Raw genomic sequence first — 16,797 nt, 5'->3', positions numbered from 1 at the left:
AAATTTATTCAGGTATGTGGTTTGCCTCCTTCTTATCGCGTAGATGACACTTCCCCCCTTCTATGCACTCCCTGACAGTCACTTATTTTGATGCTGTTAAGAAGCAAATCCCTGTCCAATTTACCTTGTCCGCAAGAGACTCCATTCTGTGGCAGTGCAACCAGATCAAACATGCTCAAGATTACCTTTTGGATGTCCTTATCAGTGGGTTGGATCAGTTCCTTGGCCCCAGACAGTTCAGAGCAGTAGTTTTCTATCACCTCGGTATCCCTTTGTTTGTTGAAGATGGCTTGTGCTCTTGCTGTAATAGGCCTATGGATATTTTTGGTGATCACGCGCTACATTGTGCTAAGGAGGGAAAGAGAATGTCAGAAATTTTCTCTCTTTGGAGATTTTGGTAAACTCAGTTTTTTCACGTTTAGGGTTTTCAATATTCATGTATTTAGATCATCAGTTTCAGTTCTTTGATTCATGATGATTCATACAACAGTTAATGGGCAGGATAATCAATCAATAGATGGGGGATTTTCGAATTCAACCCAAACAAAAACCCTAACCTAAGCTGTAGAATGGCTCGAGATGAAGCTGGTACTGGTGAATAATTGGAGTTAAAGCTGGTGAAGTGATACTTCTGAAATAACCGGCATGCACCATCATGGCCTGCAAATGAACTAGAATATAGGAAGAACTCTGCCGGAATCAGTTATGACCGAGTTGGCTCAGTGAATTAGCCCGAGCTGACTCAAATGGACTTGTACCTTGGATTGGATAATGGGCTCAGAGACATTTGCAGTGGGTTAACTTGGAAGGACAAGGGAAAATATATAAAAGAGACGATACATCTCCCTGCCTATTCTATCTTCGCTTCTATTTTTTGTTCTAGGGTTTAGAAACATGAAAACTTTCCTTTTTCTTCTTGTCATGAACTCCATGAACATGAGTTAGATTATTATTTTTGGTTATGGATAAAGTTTATTTCACATAACATGAATCCTTGTTTGATATATTAGTTTTGTCTCAGTATTATCGTTTATGATTCACCATTAACATTGTTACATGATTTGAATGCTTGTTTAGTCGAGTCGCGAATCGATTGAGTTTGCTTTCATCTTTGTTGCTAGATTAGAGTTTATTATACGCAAAAGTGATAAATTTCTGATTGCAAGTAGCATAATTGTGGATATTTCTTGTAGTGATACATCCTAATAGTCACAAGTGAATCATAACCTTTGTTAAATCGGATTAGTGCTTTTACACGTTCGATTGCTTTGATTGGCCTGATTTTATAGAACTTAATGCATCTAGGGAATTAAACTTGATTAGTGCTTTTACACGTTAGGTTTTTCTCTTAGATAGAATTCATATTCGCATCTTTTAATGTGTTTGTTGATGATAAGAGGAAATTAGTGGGATATTCTTGCGATCAAGGTATCCTAGGGCCTTTGATAATGAGAGATTAAATACCAATTCTAGTTATTAAGACAAGAACATATTAGTGAATGAAAATGAATCCTTAACCAATATCTTTACATCTTTGATTTGTTTATTTTTCTTTTTTTGCTTTTATTTTAGTTTGCTTTATTAAAAATCAGAAAACCCCCCATTGTTTTATATAGGAAATCGAAACATATTGACAACCCAAGACCTCTCTGTGGGAACGATCCTTTCTTAGCCTTGCTATATTATATATTTTGAGTAGTGAGAAAGTGTAATTTATTTCTGACGCATACGACAGCGATCAGTTAGACGATGGATTGTCTGTTCAATATCTCGTGGATTTCTGTGTCCTGTTCAATCATGGATTCAGATTTTTATTTACATTGTCAGAATAGTGAACACATTGGTCCCAGTAAGTGTGACGGTTTCTGGAGTGAAAGAGTTGGAAAGTGAGAGATCGTGGTAAAATCAGTTCCATATCGTGCGGAGACATAATTGATCATGCACCCACCACTTTTCTAACTCATTCAAACGTTTGCACGACTTACTCACATTTCTCATAGTGGATGGACACATGTGCCGTAGGCCGCCATACCAAAACCCTAATTGATATCCCCCCATGTGACGTGATTGATGTCTCATGAACGTGGAGTCTGCAAAGCAGACGTGTATGTGATTAGTCAGTGGTTGACTTATTAAAGTCTAAGTTTTGTTGAATCGATCATGAGTGACGAATGCTCAATGATTCATATATTGAACATGTTAGACGTACAGTTCTTAGATATTGCTCGTCTGAGCAAATATCGTAAATTCGAACAATTGAGCATCAATTCGTTGAATTACTGAATATTGATAGTTGGATCAATATTCGAGCATTCGACATATTACCGAATATTGATAGTTGGATCTCGAGAAACTGAGCAAGTATTGCTCAATTCGACGAATTACTGAATATTGATAGTTGGATCAATATTCGAGCAACTGAGCAAGTATTGCTCAATTCGACGAATTACTGATAAATTACCGAATATTGATAGTTGGATCAACATTCGAGCAACTGATCAAGTATTGCTCAATTCGACGAATTACTGAATATTGATAGTTGGATCAATATTCGAGCAACTGCGCAAGTATTCCTCAATTCGATGAATTATTTATTGGTGACATGACCCAGTAAAATATTAATTAAAATATTGGTAGACTACCATATATTATATAATTAATCCAGATGTGGATTGCTGGATCAATATAAATTTATTAGTGTTTGAACTTGCTCAGAATGATGATTTGTGGAGTATTTGTTTGAAACCATAATTTTTGATCAATTGTTCGTCAATTGATGAATTGTTGAAAATAGGTCATGAGTGAGGGAGGGACCGACCACATGGGATGATGGACGACCATATGGTGCCCAAGTGCTCGAGTGAGCGTGCACCAGGGTCCTTAGTTGACCGGTTGGTGAAAGAATGATGATAAAATGCCAGTTTCATCATTTATTAAAATAGTCCCCGTGTGAGCGTTAGGTGATAAAACCTAATTAGGGAGAAGTGAGGGACCGACCAAAGGGGCATAGAACCGGCCCTTGGTGATGTGGGACCGACTAATGGTTGATTGAGAAAATTCCAAGTTAGTTGGAAAGAGTTTGGACCCAATATGAGCAATTGAGCAAATTAGGTCAAAATTACGAGAATGTGTGGGACCGGCTCCTTGCAAGCCTTAGAGCCGGCCTTGGTCGGTCAAGGAAGCATGCTCGTGTCTCCATTATATCTGTGTCTCAGTCCTGAGAGTTTTGGTATTTTCTGGTGTGCGTTTGAGCAATATCTCAGATTTTCAGAAGAGTTCGATCTTCGACTGAAATTATTGATTTCACTCGAATGAGCAAGTAGGACTTTGCTCGTTTGATCAAAATTTGGAAAATATTAAAATAATAATATTTTAATATTTGGCGTGAGTAGCCCAGTCGGTCATGTGACCATTTAAGTTTTTGGCTTTTTCATGGTTTGAGCAATATTTGAGAAAATATGAAGAAACCATGATTTTTTGCTCAAACGGAGGAGTTTCATGAGATGAGGGAAATAATAATTATGAAAATAAGGGATTGCAAGGTGTGGGACCGGCCAGGGCTAGGGCATGGCCGGCCAAGCTAGGTTTCCCGGTCCCACGACACCTTTTCCTATTTTATTATTTTTCATGAAACCGTGAAAATATGGAGAAACCGTGAGTTTCGCTTAAACAATGAAAGTTGCTTGAATGAAGGAGTTTTCATGAGTTCATGAAAATAAATAAAATAAGAAAAATAAAAGGAAGAGGCGTGGGAGACCGGCCACGGCGACATGGTCGGCCGGCCGGTGGGCCCAGTCCCTAGGCGTCTATTTTTTATTATTATTTTCCCTCTCCTGTTTTGTGTAGGATTCCTCATTTGTCCATATTTTCGAACGCTCATTCGTGCATTTGGGTGCTCGTTCGTGCATCACTGTTGAGTACACTTGCACCATTTTATTGGGGCTTACTCAGTGATAGTCCAGATGCCCGATTGTTGAGTAATTATTACTAATTCATGAAATTCAGCGGAGAATGATTCATGGAACGGAGCAATAATTATGGGATTGTGCATATATTACTAATCCATGAATTCAACCGGGGAATTCAGGGAACGGGGTAATGAGATGAATTGGTTATCTATTACTAATCCATGGAGTCAGTCGTGGATTCATGGAATGGAGTAATTAGATATAATAGTTATTTTCTAGGAATTCAGTGGCGAATGTCGCGATAGAATTAATCTATTGTAGAATAGAGATATGTGATAGTTGAAGCATCATACTCGTTCTGAAAAGGTGCATAGTCAGGGAACAATCGTGAAGCGTTGTTAACGTCCTGAAGGCGTTTAGCCCCCTCAACAAACAATTATGTAGGAGAGCCTCATGAATCTATACATGGTCTCTATACATAGTCAGGGAACAACGAGTATCGCCGACGTCCTGAAGGCGTTAAGCCCTCTCAACAAACAATTATGTAGGAGGAGCGCCCAATCTTTCTTGTATGTAGAGAGGAGTCTTTATGTAGTCAGGGAACAACGAGTATCGCCGACGTCTTGAAGGAGTTAGGCCCTCTCAACAAACAATTATGTAATATGACCGCGCAATCTTTCTTGTATGTAGAGAGGAGTCTCTACGTAGTCAGGGAACAACGAGTATCGCCGACGTCCTGAAAGCATTAAGCCCTCTCAACAAACAACTATGTAGGAGGACCGCCCAATCATGTTATTCTACATAGAGGTCATGATGAAATGCGCAACATCGAATGCTCAGCTAGTGGGAGGCCTTTCGAGAATCATATTCATCATGGCTCTGAAAGGAACTCGATCAGAGATCATGAAACGGTTCATGGATCGTAAAATATGAACCGTCACATGCGTTCCTGAAGCCGGGTCAGAAACATGCAGTATCATGATTTTATGATTTTGACCTTTGTCGAAAATCCACCATCAACATTAAGTCCCCTATTTAGTGAGGGACAGTCATGTTCCGCAGTAAGCATTAGATGGTGATTTTCCAGTCGATGAGATAAGCAGTTGAACTCGGTCGTACAAAGGTATTTTCAGAATCCTCGATTTGCTCCAATGGTATCATGTACGAACAAATGCTCAGGTAAGGACCCTGATAGTATAATAGAGTGTCATTCCGTAAGCACGGAGAGATGAGGCACTGCTGATTTGGTCGGTTGAACGTCCGGTTTTGGTCGGGTTAGCGTTTGCGAGCCCAAGCCCAAAAAAGGAAATCCATGTTTTATTAGGTTTTGAGAATAAAATTGATATAAAAGGGAAGAACCCTAAAAATTTTATTTATTATTTTTGTGTGACTGACCAGGCCTCTCTCACGAATATGAAAGAAAAATTTTTGTCGGAGTTCAGTTGTTCATGAATTGTTTAAAACAAAGTTTCATATGTGTATATTGTTAGAGCATTGCTTGGTTGAACCCACTAGCGTTGGTATGTCAAGCTAGTTGTCAAATTTAGTTTCCAAAACACATTCTTGATTTAGTATACTAAAGATAGTTTCAGACTAGAATAGGTCTAAGAAGAGCTATTCTTGAAGGATGAAGACTGAAGATTACAAGAAGACATCAACAAGGACTTCATCAACAAAAGTATGTGGTGATTGATTTCATTTGGATTCTTGTTAAATTCTACCTTTTTAATCTATCGAAACAAATGCTCACTCTATGGAACAATTCCTATGACGGTTAATATAAATTTATGTATATATACTTGAGGTTATTTGAGACACGACTTTTGTGACAATAACCTTTATCCTTGGAAAGGTTCTCATGTTATAGTGAATGAGCTTACGAATTCAACGAGCCAAGAATCACTCAATTCCGAATTATAACGATGAAGTTATGAGTGATTTATTAAAGTAACAATTATAAGTGTTGTTGTAATTGTTACAGTTCGTTAGTAGGAAACAATCCATGGACTGTTTGTAACGGTTCACGGACTTGGGCCCAATTACGTGACTGAAAGGCATTTTTGGTCAAGTTGGTGATGTTTCCTTATCTAGGCAAGATGGTTATTAATCCTAACATATTTGATTATCATATTAAAGTGTTTGTGATAACTTTAAATTCGTGCCTAAGTTAAAATGTGATTTATTCACAAAAATACAATATTTGCTAATTAATTATTTATTTAATTATTTTGGCAAGAGTTGTAACTTAGGAAAGACTCCCAAAATTAGGAGAGTCTTGAAAAAGGAAAATAGCTTTGCTTAGTTTTCAAGCTATGTTTCACTATAAATATAGAGTTCGTGAATGCTACACGTTTTCAACCCCTTTGGAAAATTAGTGTAAGCTTCATAGGTTGTTTTCCATGTTTTATGTTCTTCGTGAATGTAGATGGGGAAAAACGATTTGCTGGTTTTTAAGGAATTGAGGAGACGACCATACGGAGGAGACTCCTCGAACCGAGCGAAATGTTAAACCTCACACAGATGCACCGCTGCAAAGAGGGTGCTTTAGATTCGAGAGATCAATCTGTAGTACTCCGGCCTAAATCAAGACAATGACCGTTCCAGAGTAAATTCGGTCACAAGAGAGGATTGGTTGATCTGTAGGAGGGAAGCTGGGAAATGTGTGGAATCAGTGGTAATCAAAGATTGTGGGTGTGTGAATTCTGAATATGATAAGCTCTGAATGATTGAAATTGCTCAATTGAGAGTAGTTGCTCAATTAATGAGTTGATGATATCGTGTTGTCGATGAGACGTGAGATTGATGATACTGTTGATGCTCATCCCTCAATCATGATTCAGAGACTTATTTATATTGCTGGAATTTTAGACACCATGACCCCATCAAGTGTGACAGTTGATGGAATCAAGGAGTGGGGAAGTAGAGATCGTGTTTGAAACCAGTTGCTCAATGTGTGGAGACTTGGTCGATTTTCCACCCACTACCTCGTGAATTCCTTCAACTGATTGCACGACTTGCTCACATTCCATCGTGTGTTTGAACACACGTGCCGTAGACCGCCAGACCAAAACCCTAAGTGATATCCCCCCAAAGTGACACGATTGACGTCTCATGGTATGTTAGTCAATTGATGACTTTGTGGTTTGATGGGACGATGAGTCCATGTAGTTGCTGAGTTGAACATGATGTTCTGAAACTCATGAATTGAACATGTCATGAGACAGAGGTATAGTTCTTACGATGAAGTGAGCCAGTATTGCTCATTCGATGGATCGTTGAATATTGATTGTTGAACCAATATTCCTTGGTTTGAGAAAATATTTATCATCTGAGCAAGTGTTTCTCATGTGATGAATTGTTGAATATTTGATCGTCTGAGCATGTGTTGCTCATCTGATGGATTATTGGCAGCGTCCCAAAAATATTAATTAGAATACTGGTCGTTGAACCGAGCATAATTAATAAAATTAATGACCATGAGGTCGTCGTAAAATTATTAAGGTTGGAATCTGGAATGATGATCCTTGGATTCAGAAACCCTAATTTGATCAATTAATGATCAATTCATGGTTCGTCAGAAGTTTAACCATGGGACGAAGGAGAGAGCGACTACACGGGACCATGGGTCAATCATGTAGTGTCCATATGCTCACTTGAGCAAATACAAATAACTTCTGAAGAGTAGACGATTTTTTGGTGAAAGAATGATTAAATGCTGGTTTAATCATTTATTCGAAAATGCTCGTCTGAGCCTTAGGTGAGAAAAACTAATTAATTATGACAGAGTGAGGGACCGACCATGGGATCATGAAACCGGCCCTGGGTAGTCACGTGACTGCCTGATGATCACTTCATGAAAATCCAAAGTGTTTGGAAGAGTCTTGGACCTAATACGTGCAATCGTGCAAAGTAGGTCAAAACTGTGAAACTTGATGGGACCGGCTTCTGTAAGCCAAAGAGCCAATATTGGTCGGTCAAGATAGCGTGCTCGTGTCCCCAAGGTGTCCGCGTCTCAGTCCTGAGAATTTTGATATTTTCTGGCGTGCAATTGAGCATCCATTCGAGAAAATATGCCAAAATTAGGGTTTCGACGAAACTGAGGAAAACACCATGAGATGATGGAAAATAATTATAAAATAAGGAATAAGGAGGCGTGGGACCGCCGAGGCCAAGGCATTGTCGGACGGTCATGACCATGGTCCTGTGGTGCCATTTTCCTTAATTTTATAATATCTTTGATGATTTTATGAAGAACTCATGAATTTTAAGAAATTTGATGAATTTAGGGAGTTTTCATGAGTTCAAGGAAGCAAAAAATATTAAAATAATAAAAACACGGGCGTGTGGGACCGTGGGGGCGTGGCCGGCCGGCTAGGGGCCCGGTCCCCACGAGTTTTCATAATTTTTTATATTTTTTAAGTATTTTTCATGATTTGAGGGAATTTTTCCTAATTTGAGAGAAATACCATGATATCAAGGAATTTGATGAATTCAAGGAAAAATAAAGTAAAATAATAAAACAAGGGGCGTGTGGGACTGGCTAGGGCATGGTCGGCCGGCTAGTGGCCCGGTCCCACAAGTTTTAATAATTTTATTTATTATTTTATTTGATGATTTGTGCAAAATACCATGAAATCAAGGAGTTTTTTCATGAAATTAGAGAAATAATAATAATAATAAAATAATTTGGAACCGTGAGGTGTGGGGCCGGCTGGGACCAAGGCATGGACGGTTGGCCAACGGTCACGCCCCACACTTCTTTCCTTAATTTTATATTATTTTTTATGAATTTATGAAAATACCATGAAACCGAGGAGTTTCCCCGAGACGAAGGAGATTTGATAAAATGAGAGGATTTTCATCAAATCATGGAAAATAATAAAAACGCATTAAAAATATAAAACTGGCGTGGGATTGACCACGACACGGTCGGTCGTGTGTCCGTGCTCCCAGCACCCTGGTCAATATTTTTAATTATTTATTATTTTCTTCCCTATTTTGCATAGGTTCATCGTTTCGTTGTATTTTGAAATACTCGTTCGTGCGGTGACTGCAAGTGTATCGTCGTTGAATACACCTTCACCATTTGAATCAGGGCTTACTTAGAGGTAGCTCAGACGCCCGGTTGTTGATTATTTATTACTAATTATGGAATTCGGTGGAGAATAATTCACAAAACTGAGTAATAAGATGTTTATTATTAATTCATAAGATCAGCTGAGGATTCGACTACGAATTCAGAATAATAAAGTGAGCATTACAATGGGATCGTAGATTCGACCATAGAATCGGAGTAATTAAGATTTATCTATTACCATTTATGAGACCAGTTGTGGATTCGATCATGAAATCGGAGTAATGAGATAATATAGTTATTGCTATTCTATGAGATCAAGCCGTGGATTCGATCATAGAATCAGAAAAATTGTTTATTGCCATTCCATGGGACCAGTCGTGGATTCGACCATGGAATAGGAGCAATTATTATTGCCATTCCATGGGACTAGTCGTGGATTCGACCATGGAATAAGAGCAATAATAGATTATTCTGGGAATTCAGTAGTAAATGTCACGACAGAATTAATCTTAATTAGGAATAATTAACTTTGTGGCTTTATACTAGCAGAGCAAGATGTCTAGGAGCATTAATTATCCCGATATGAGCTTGTCGGTAAGTCATATCCTTTATATAGTCAGGGTAAACTCGTTGTTTGTTCCTAAAGAAGTTATCGCTCTATACTAGCAGAGCAAGCTGTCTAGGAGCCGTCCATCTCGTGATACTATATAAAAATAATCACTGAAAGTGCTCAATATTCATGAGATATGTCGTTATCCAGTCGTGAGACTACGTATCTACATGTACTCTGAGAGAAAGTACTCTCCGTTGAGAATTTGATGAGAGACCCGTGTCTCAATACTCACGTCTGATTGCTGGATCAGAGCTTCGTATGATTTTACGATTTTAGCCCTTGTTGAAAATCCACCATCTACATTAAGTTCCCTGCTTACTGAGGAAAGTTGTGTTCCTCAGTCAGCATTAAATGGTGATTTTCCGGCCATAAATAATAATACCAGTAATTGAACTTAGTCATAAGTTAAGACGTTACCAGATTTAGAGAGCATGAGCAAACCACGACTTGATGAAGGCTTCAATGTCATGATTGGAGCGTCGTTTGATGAGCATAAATTGGTGTTGAACCTCTGGTTTGGACGACGAGTCCGTGGTCGGTTAAGATTCGCGGGCCGGGCCCAATAAGGAAATCCTTGTTTTAGGAATAGACGCTCGTTCGTTCGTTAGTTTAGGGAACAAACAAAATAGACCTGAGTCTAATGACATAAAATTTTGTTTATGAGCTTTCACGAAAACCAAAATTTTATTTTTTGAATATGTGAGATTTCACAAAGTGGAATAAACACTCGTTTCAAAGATGGATGCTCGTACGAGAGAAAAGTTTTTTTTTTTTTTTGAATAGACGTGCATCTATTAATAATAAAATTTTGTTTATGAGCTTTCATGAAAAACTTTTATCTCGAGCTTTCAGAAATCTTTGAAAATATATTCTCGCTTCAAAAACAGATGCTCGTGCGAGGGAGTAAAATATATAGATATATTTTTCAAATTTACGTGAGTTTCACGTCAAATATTTATATATTTTGTAAAACCATGTTTTAGTTTTGAACAACTGTTGAAAGTAAACATGGTTAAATAATGTTTGTATGTGAGTTTTCACAATTGTAGAATGGACGTCTGTCCAGTTTTTGAAAAACCAGTGGATGTTAAGATTTACGTGAGTTGTTCACGATTTTATGAAAATCAAGTCATGATTTTGAATAATGAATTTTGCTCGTCCTTGCAGGTTTGACGGAACGAGCGGGTTTTCAAAAGTCTGATGTTATAATCACTATAGCTAGTGAAATTGTAAACATGTGAGAGTTGAATTGTTACCATTTTTGACGATGATGTGAGCACCTTTGTTATGATTTAATTTCACTGCTTCGATGAAATTTTCACCTCTGAATGACATTCTGAAGTAGATATATCATATGGATACCGCAGCTACTTTGCAGAGATGTCAAATGGTGGTTATGAGACTCCTTTAGTTGATGAAGAGGAAGAAGTGGTGACTAAGAGTTCTCCAAATGCGAATGAATTCTTCTTGGTTCAATATAAACCCAAAAAACGTCACCCAGGTTCGAGCACTTTAAAGTCCCCTGTCTCTTTGGTGAGTCGTTAGCGCTCCTTATATCATGACCTTTTCTTGTCCGTGCAATTAGGATCGCGAAACCAATATTTTTTATCCCGTTGCAGACCTTTACTCCATCAAGTATTGACGGTCTTCGATTCTCTGCAGATGGTCAGACGGTTTCTGACTCGAGTGTGGAAGAAGAGGCCGAAGTAAGAATTTCTCCATATAACAAATTATGATATTTTGTAGATAAAATGTTCATTGTTGAGAATATATCCAGGAGGATGTATTGATGGAAGTAGAGAGTTCTGATACTCGGTCATCCTCTGAGAATAGATATGGAGGAAATTCCAAAAGGTTCGGAACCGAATGGAAGTAATGAGCCTCTTGATATTGACACGGGCAATCCCAATTCCTTGAATGCTAATGAAAATCCATGTGAATATGCACGTAATTTCGGCGAAATACGTCGTCAGAAAATTTCAGGCTTCAGCTTTTAATGAAAACACCGTAAAATCTTCGTCCGGAATCGTATTTTCAATGTCTGCATATGTATCCTCAAGCCCAGGAAATGTCCAAGCTTTAGAAAAGAAGCCTTTTAAGGTTTGAGAATGTTCAGGTCCTGAAAAAGGCGAAATAGTAAACTTCCAGGAGACTTTCAGAACTTTTCCAGATGGTATGTTGCTCGATGTTTTTGTCACATCTCCTTGATCGTTCATCGGATTGTTATGAAATTTTGACACATTATAGAGGACATACATACATACTAAGAGAATAGTATATAACCCATCTTCAGATTCCTTGTATATTTCTCCCAGTTCACCTTTTAGTACAGGGAAGAGTACAGTTTCTCCTGACGAGGTTGCCGTAAAACGTATTTTCACGACTTTCATGCTATTTGTTCATATCTCAGGTGCATGATGATGAACTTTGATGATGTTGCACTGCTTGGATACTGCATTTTATAATCTCACTTAGTTTCATCTTTAGAATGCTCTAACCTCATGTAATCTTCGTATCAGGTGCCAAATACCGAAGTTGAGGATATTGAAACCAATAAGGATAACTCGAGCATGTCTGGAGTTGTTGATGAAGAGACAACCATCCCTGCACTTCAAGGCCATGAGCAGGTTGTAACTGAAGTTATGGAAACTTCGATTGTTGCTGCTTCAGTGATAGAAGAAACCGAGCCACCAACAGAGAATACTGAAGAAACTGTTGCCCTGATTGTAGAAGCTTCCTCAGTAACTGAGAATCGTGTAGTGGTGTATGAATACCCAAGTGCAGGGGTTGTTTTGGTCCTCCATACATCACTCCCATACTAAAAACTAGTTGGTGGAGGATTTCTATGCTATTGATTCATTTGGCATCAGGACCCTTGATTGACACATGAGCATGGTGCTTGATTGCCACCTTGTTTCTGTCAGTCGTGGAAACATTACTTTTGAAACCATGGTCATGGGACCATAACTGAGGTTGCTCTCAAGAGGGGATTATGTAATGACCATGATTTCATGTCCCAGTGGTAGCATTCCTTTTATGATGAGTGATTAGCACTGGAGAGCCCGGCACCACGAGTGTTGGGCTGTGAAATTGATCGTCATGATCGGTGGACCGTCAGCCCCCAATATTTTGTTGAATCTCTCTCATTCGTTTTCCCTTCTTCTGACAAGACCTAGATAGAGGACCCGGGTATAAAAATTGATGTAAATACCTAGGTGGTCGAAATTGGAGGTACCTTGATGAAGAAATTAGCGAAAAGACCTGGTAGACACCGATCGACTGTAGAAGTTATGAATCCCGTCTAAAAATTGTTGCTTGCATGTTGTACGCTCTGGAAGCTGTAAGAACCTCATACGACGTCGGAATTTGATGATCGACCCCAACTTTTGAAGCTAAGAGACTGAGTTCTCTCATGAGACAAGAATCACCCAATTTGGAGTTGCAGAGGTCATCCAATAAAGCGTGCACATTCGTAATTTGTAATCTCGTACAAATATTTCAGATTTTGCAGACCTGACGGTGAAGGACAAATTTTTCAGCTCGTATGTCCAATTGATGCGCCCTTTTGGTATGTTGTAGAAGATACATAAACGAACATCTTTCTTTGAGGAAGAATTGTCCCATTCCTCACACATTGGTACTTTTTTGCAAACCCATGGCCCGGAGCACGTCGTATCTCATTTGTAGAGGCAATGAGAACATCTTGTAGGAGACTTTGGATTATGCCCACCAGTCGTGACAGCTTTGGGAAGACTTTCATGTGAGCATGTTATCAGGTCTACACATCTTGATATGAATCATTGGTTCTTGGAGAAGTCCGCTTCATGTGTAACACTTCAGAGAATGATTAGTTGATGAAGCCCTGAGGACGTTGCTCCTGAGACCGTTGTTGGCACTGAGACTATGAATGATTACGCTCCAGAGATCCTTGTCGATTCTGAGATCATGGATGGCGTTCTTCTAGAGATTATTATTAATGATGATACCATGGTTGAAGTTGCTCCAAAGACCGAAAAGGCTAGAGCCATGATTATAGATATAACCTCTGCTTCTTCAGTCGGCCTTTTATATTCACGAACTGGTTGATGAGTTGAGCGTCCGTAAGATGAAGGTGTACTTAGAGTTCAACCTAAATGCTCACTTTGATCGTGCTGGTGTTGAATCAATGTGTCATCGTTGAGATGTTTGTGACGACGCTAAGCTGTACTCTTTGATTGGGAGTACAATTTTATGGATTCTTAGATGCTTGAGCGTTGAAGCGTATATTCCTTAAGTATCGAATGTCTTAGGGGTTTGATCATCTCGTCCTTGGAATATCTTCTGTTGATTCAGCATCCCTTTCGTTGCGGTAGTGGCATTCGACACTTGTGCAGACATCAGAGCTTTCTGATTTTGTGGAACACGTGGTCTTGCAGGAAAAAAGCCAAAAGTATGTTTTGCAGACATCATCTCAGTAATGAATGTTTCAGTGCTTGATTCAGAGAAACGTCATATTCGACCACTTGGTAAAATACTAATACGGTGAAGCTACCATTCATATCGTCTTGTATAGATGCTAGCATAATTAAGTCCCCATGCTAGGATAGCATGTGAGGAAATAAATAACATAGATTTGGAATGAGACTTTCCTGAGTGCGGAACCTCTTGATGAATTTCTATGCATCTTTTGCAGGTTCTTGCTTCAACCTCGTCGAAATTCATCAAAGTACTCTGATGATGGAATGTCCGTCAAATATTCTGGATCAGAACTTTCTTCGTTGGAGAGATGTGTAACCAAAGGCGTTTTGTAAGTACCCATCTTTTCAGCGTGGATCCATGCTCGTCTGAAGGACATGTCATATCCTGGATCTTCCTGATTATGTGAAACTTGGTTTCTGTCCAGGTTGAACTTATGTTCACTTTGAGAATGATGTAGCCATAAGTATTTCCGAGCGCTCCTTCAAGGTCTCTGATTGATATGGAGCATGAGTACCTTCATGTTCGAGTGATGCATGTGGATCCGATGGTTTTCAGTGAAATGTTTGTTGATGGCGGTGTCAGCATTGATCAACGTTTTTCCAAATTCGTTTCTTCTGAGATTGATTGTGGTAAGCAGTCCCCAGTCGTACATCTCTTTGTCTGTGGCTGGAGACTCAAGAAATATTTCCGGAATGGACTTCTTGACACGATGTGGTTCAGTACTGTGAACATGTCTCTCCTTTGTGCCTTCGACAGATAACGCAATTCACGTTCGACCAAGGATTGAACTGCCGCTTTGATAGGTTGTTCAGAGAGTGTAGAGATTCTGACTGGGAGAGGATTCTTGTGTACTCCTTCAGTCCCCAGTTGAAGCTATTGTAGATCAACCTTCTCTTTGAAAATGTGCTTCAAAACTCGGCAGTCGCTTGTGGGATGATTGACGAACCTGTGGAAGTCACCTCTTTAATGGAAAAAGGAAAGTCAGGTGCTTCTTGATCAGGAATTCTTGTGCGTTGGTCAGAGGCTTGTGAATCTTGCTTATCCTTCCTTTGTGCTTTTGAAGGAGCTGAGGTATGCTTGCGCGGCGGTTTGGATTTCCGTTTTCTCCCTTCTGCAACAACGTTTGTGGAAGGCTGGAGGTTTTACTGCTTCTTGATCAGACATCCGCTACCTCGAGTGTCTCGCGGTTCCTGTATTTGTAGATTTTGTTCTTTCTAGTAAAGCGGGCGTAGTATTTGACGATCTCTTCGAGGCTTCGTGAAGCTCTGAGAAAGTCTGGAATCGAAGATTTTCCAGTAGAGCTCTGTAAACCGGGAGCATGCCATTGATGCAAAAATCTACTAGTTGCTGCTCCGTGACATTTGGATCATGACAATCCAAGGCTTGGACTCTAAATATTTTCACGTAGTCATTGGGGTTTTCACCGACCCTCTGAAACATTCTTCCCAGTTCAGAGAAAGTGACTTGCTCTGACAAAAAGAAGTACTTCATGTAGAAGGCATTAATCATTTACCCCAATTGTTGATAGTCCCTGGTGCGATGTTGTTATACCAGGTGTATACTCTGCGTTTCAGAGACTTTGAGAATTCCTTGAGACGAACGACATGATTATGTTCATGTTCTCCCAGGGCTTTGAGAAAACGAGAGACATGTTCCCAAGCATTGCCAGTTCCATCATATAAGGTGAAGGTTGGAGAAACGTAACCTTTGGGGAGTGGAATCCTCTGCTTAGCGGCAGGATAAAGAGGTTGATGACGATGGAAATGCGATGTTTTGTCTTTTCCATAGTTCTCCAAGAGATTCTCCAGATCCTCGCGAGTGAGGAAATTCGATGATCCCTTCGCTGATAAGTTGTCTGCAGCAGTTTTGCGGACTTCGTCGTCTTCTACTGTATGGATTGGAATTACTTCAGGATCGTCGTCTGAGGATTTCTCCTTCTCCTTTCCTTTCTCTTGAATTTTCTCTGACATCTTGTCAGTAAGAGTTTTGAGATAATTACACAGCTCCTTCTGTGTAGCATCCATGTCAGTCTGATTCTTTGCAAGAGTCTCCTGCGCTTTGATAAGATCAGCAATGGTAGGTGGTGGATCTCCTCTGACTTCTTCAGGGTGTCGTCCGGACAGTGGATGACATTCGACGTGAGGAGGAGTAATGTCACCACCATCAGTGTTGGAGGTCGGAATTGTCTCCGGGATATTCTGATTGTTGTTGTTGCTAGTTCTAGCACGGTTTGTGTTAGGATTTGTAACTGAACCTGGCCTGAGATCAACCATTTTGTGGAATTGTGAGATTGCAACCGAGAGAATGATCCCCACTGTGGTCGCCAATTTGTAGATGGGGAAAAACGATTTGCTGATTTTTAAGGAATTGAGGAGACGACCGTACGGAGGAGACTCCTCGAACCGAGCGAAATGTTAAACCTCACACAGTTGCACCGCTGCAAAGGGGGTGCTTTAGATTCGAGAGATCAATCTGTAGTACTCCGGCCTAAATCAAGACAATGACCATTCCATAGTAAATTCGGTCACAAGAGAGGATGGGTTGATCTGTAGGAGGGAAGCTGGGAAATGTGTTGAATCAATGATAATCAAAGATTGTGGGTGTGTGAATTCTGAATATGATAAGCTCTGAATGATTGAAATTGATCAATTGAGAGTAGTTGCTCAATTGATGAGTTGATGATCTCATGTTGTCGATGAGACGTGAGATTGATGATATTGTTGATGCTCATCCCTCAATCA

The sequence above is a fragment of the Papaver somniferum genome, chromosome 1 (genome assembly GCF_003573695.1).
Source record: "Papaver somniferum cultivar HN1 chromosome 1, ASM357369v1, whole genome shotgun sequence".
In the NCBI taxonomy this organism is placed as follows: domain Eukaryota; kingdom Viridiplantae; phylum Streptophyta; class Magnoliopsida; order Ranunculales; family Papaveraceae; genus Papaver; species Papaver somniferum.
This window is presented reverse-complemented; position numbering follows the sequence as displayed.